The sequence below is a fragment of the Wolffia australiana genome, chromosome 2 (genome assembly GCF_029677425.1).
Source record: "Wolffia australiana isolate 7733 chromosome 2, ASM2967742v1".
NCBI lineage: Eukaryota > Viridiplantae > Streptophyta > Magnoliopsida > Alismatales > Araceae > Wolffia > Wolffia australiana.
In genome coordinates, this window is record NC_135836.1 from 21,870,481 (window position 1) to 21,875,173 (window position 4,693).

A 4,693-nucleotide genomic window follows, 5' to 3' on the forward strand; every position below is an offset into this window, starting at 1 on the left:
ATAACAATCTTGCAACCTCTACAATTATATCTTAGTTTCAGTTTAAATTAAGATATTTGGCCTTAGAAGTATAGAAATTTTCCAAAATTTAGAAACATACACAGTGTGCATAATATAACACAAACTTCACATATCTTAAAGTAGGGTTCTCGTCATATATTTATAGGTTAATCATTAGTCCAAGGGAATTCAGGTTTTACTTAATTTTTTTAGCTAATGTATGATATTTATGGAATTCAAGGATTTTATGAATTTTACAGCTAGTGAATAATAGTCTTGCAACCTCTACAGTTATATCTTAGGTCCAGTTTAAATTAAGATATGAGATACTAAATCTCTATATCATAATGTATTTAATCCAAGTAATTAGCACATTTTCAATCATTTAAAGAGCTCCTGAGGATAACACACATTCCATCAAAGTCGTCAAGTACAGCCTTTGGCAAAAGGCACAGGTCATCACTCTTCTATTTAGTAGAAGCCACCAGAAGATCTTCACTTTAAACAGGGCTTCTATTGCCAAATGAATCAATGCGCTCAGCGGCATATCACCAACCCCCCCCCCCCCACAGCACCTTGGCTTGGTAACCATTCAAATGTTGTTACAACTTCTTGATAACTAATTGCTAATCATTATTGGTCATCTTGCCTCTTGTCAGTGGTAGCGTTAGATGTCACATTGGTATTCCAGAATTAGTGTTCCCAATACCTCTGCTCACTGACTTTCTTCTTCTGAAGATTGTTTATAACTCAAAAAAGCTGATTTTGTGCGATTAATTTGTAGGCTTGAAAAATTTACAAATAGATCTGGCAGAATGGACAGGTTCCTTCTCTCTTCCACGGAACCTTTTATGAAAAAGGATGTGTCATATGTGCATTGCAACAAAGCAATTCCCTTTATACAACTCAGCACCGGGTAATCTCTCAGCACCGGGTAATCCCTCAGCATGCTCAAGTGGTGCAAATGAGTTAATCGACTATTCGAACAAAGAATAATGGTGCTAATGGAACCTTTGCCTAACCCCTGTTTGCAGTTGGATTCCTCCCTCTGGGTCTCCGTTCACAAACATTGAGAATGAGTGAGATATGATGCATCTACATACCCACATGATTTATGCCCTCGAAAAGCCCATCTTTTTGATTGAAGCCCACAAGAAATATCCAACCAAGGAATCATATGAAAAGGCAAAATCTGCCTTCCACATGACAGCCTAGGTGCCCTTCCTCTAATCTATTAGAAACTCCTCAGCCGCAACTACATTCTCCACCAATAATTGACCCAAAACATATGCTGATTTGGAGGGTCCTACTAGCTCTCCGATCGCCTCCCTCAGTATGTTCATCAACACCTTTTCCAATATGAGGTATATGGAGTTGGACATTGAAATGGGTCTGAAGCCTTCAAGTCTGTTAGCTCATTTAGATAAGAGAAAGAGGTGGGATCTGTTGATTCTCTCCGTAATGCCATTCCCAAATGCGGCCATCCAACTAGCTCCTAAAAGTCTCTATATATAAATAATGAGAGGGCGTTAAGGCCTAGCACCCCTTCACTATTAAGCTCCTTAATTGCCATCATGACTGCTTCCTCCGAGAACACTCGGATCAGTTATGCATGTTGTTCTAGGTTCGCCCTCTTTGCCCCCCAACCTCGGGATGGTCCATTCGTCCAACTGGTGCAAAAGGAGTGTGATATGCGGTCCGATTCGATTTTCTGGCCCGCACATCGAACACTTCCATCGTACTTTGCACCGTGCATGAGCATGGCCCTGTGTGGTGCGAATGTGCGATGTTGTGCCATTTTTTTTGACTTTCAAATGCAATGGCAACTCTCTCTCGCTCTTCTCTCTCTCGTTCCTCTATCTCCCTCTTCCTCTCTCATGCTCTTCCTCTCGCACGCTCCTCTCTCTCTCGTTCCTCTCTCTCCCTCTTCCTCTTTCATGCTCTTCCTCTCTCACGCTCTTTTCTCTCTCTTCTTGTCTCACACTCTTCTCTCTCTCTCTCTCATTGCTCCCTCTCCCTCTTTCTCTCTCGCGCCCTTCTCTCTCCCTCTTCCTGTCTCACGCTCTTCATGTAAAGAATCTCGCAGAGATTGGAAGCAAGAGAGAAGAAAGAAGTAGAAGAAGAAAGAAGAAGAAAGAAGAAGAAAGAAGAAGAAAGAAGAAGAAAGAAGAAGAAAGAAGAAGAAAGAAGAAGAAGAAGAAGAAGAAGAAGAAGAAGAGAAGACACCGAGAATGGTGATTAGAAGATCGTTGTATTTCTCCGCAATTCGATTCTAGATTGGTTTATAAATTTATAGTAAAATATGATATGTAATTATAGACATATGTCTGTTTTAACCATATCCGTTATTTATAAACAGATATATCCGTTGGTGGACGTTTTAATCTCGACCGTTATAACGAGTTATAACGGTTCGATCTATTAAAATGTGGACCGTTGATATGTCTTTGAGCCTATCTATCTTTAATCCTAGCCCTCTATCTTTCATCCTATCTATCTTTGATCCTAGATTTAATGCTAACCGTTAAATCTCATAGGGAGTATATGTCTTATATATCCGTTTCTTACTAGCTAATCTTGTTCATTTCCTATCGGTCTGGCTGCTGGCGAGTTCACCGCCGTGCCTGGTTGACTTACGAGTTGGCTGACTCTTTTAGAGAAGTTTGCTCAACCCTTCTTCTCTCCCTCTTTCTCTCTAGCACTCTTCTATCTCTCTCTCTCATGGCTCTCTCTCCCTCTTTCTCTCTAGCACTCTTCTATCTCTCTCTCTCATGGCTCTCTCTCCCTCTTTCTCTCGTTGCTCTCTCTCCCTCTTTCTCTCTCGCGCTCTTCTCTCTCCCTCTCTCTCTGTCGTTCCTCTCTCCCTCTTTCTCTCTCGCGCTCTTCTCTCTCTCTCTCTGTCTTTCCTCTCTCTATTGTTCTTCTTTTTCTCTCTGGCACTCTCGTCTCTCTCTCTCTCTCATTCCTCTCTCCCTCTTTGTCTATCGTGCTCTTCTCTCTCCTTCCCGCTTTCTCTCTTGCGCTCTTCTCTGTCTCCCTCTTTCTCTCTATCTCTCATTTATCTCTCTCGTTCTCTTCTCTCTCACTCTCTGGCGCTCTTCTGTCTCGTGCTCTTCTCTCTCTACTCACTCTCTGGCCCTCTTCTCTCTCATCTTCTTCCTCACTCGCTGTCATTCTTCTCTTTCTCCCTCTCTCTCTGTACTGCTCTTCTCTCTCTTTCTCACTATTCTCTCTCTCCCTCATTCTTCCCTCCCTCTCTTGAGTACGCAGTTCGGTCCTCTCTTGGTCTCTTTTTCTTTATCATTTTTCTATCTCTTGCTGGCTCCCTCTCTCTCCCCTTCCTCTCTGATCGCAATCATTTGTGCAAATTTGTGTGATGTGCGATGCAACTTTTCACACAAATTCACTCCGGACATTGAACTAGGCCTTCTGTGCAACCGAAAAAAATTGCACAGTGACCGAAAAATTTGGACCTAACCGCATGACCATCTCTACCCCAACCAGTCCGTTACCATCTGTTTTGCTTTCGCTTATTGGAGAAACATTGAAATTGTTCGGCAATAGCTCGACCCACCACCTGGACCCCAATGTGCTCCTGCTGCTCTCCCATTTATCTCAAGATACAATTCATCCATCTCCTATCATTTGCTACAATATGAAAAAAACTTGTACTAGCATCTCGTACCATCTCCAATCCATCTCCAATTTCATGTCTTGCTCTGAAACCACCCCTCTACAACTTTGCCTTTCTTTAGCCATATCATCCCCTAGGGTTCCTCTATCCTCCAAATTGTCTAAACATTTGACCCTTGATAGGGCCTCATTTCCCTTCTTGTTTTCTTGTATGTGTTTCTGATACCCCAACATGTGTTTTCGCAGCCCCTTGATTCAAGTGGCTAGTATCTCTGTCCCAGATCTGGCTTTGGCTTGTGAGTCTCATGCCCAACCCACCTCTTCCTTGAATCTAGGTTCTTGCAACCACGAGAGCAATCTACCTTTAAGTATGTGTCTTTTCATTGCCTCATAGCCACCCACACAATCCGGATATAGTCTGATAATGGTTGCCACAATGATTACACATCTGCAATTAGGACCGGCTCCATTCATTCTATTGAATACAAGAACTTATCCAATCTAGTTCGCATACCACATCCCGCCAAGCTCCTCCAAGTGTAAATTCAGCCTACTGGACTCATTTCCTATAAGGCCACCATGGTGAACTAGAATTATTACAAGTCTAGGGCTAGCCCTCCCATGTTGGGTCTGTCTTTTGTCTCTAGCGTCACATTGAAATCTCCCCCCTAACAACATCGGAGACCCATGGAAGGTTGGCACCACTCCAGTCAACTACCTCCATTAGTCAATCCTTCTCATGGCATTCGATTTCCAATAGACTGAGATTACTGCCAGCTCAAAATCATCATTCTTCCTTTTCAACTTGACTGGCCCATTCATGTGTCAACTTTAGAGAGCACTGCTTCCTGTCTGACAGCATTTACCGCTAGGAAGCCTTTGAGGAATATTCAGCTCACCATGTTCCACTCCCGTGGCTTGCATTGTTCCAACATAGTTTTCCGCAAGAACGCCACCGTGACTTCCCGTTCCTTCAATTTCCCATTATCCCTCTCCTCTCGTCAGAGTCGGCTTACATTACATGAAATGCACTTAATGGATGAACATGTGTAATACCTCA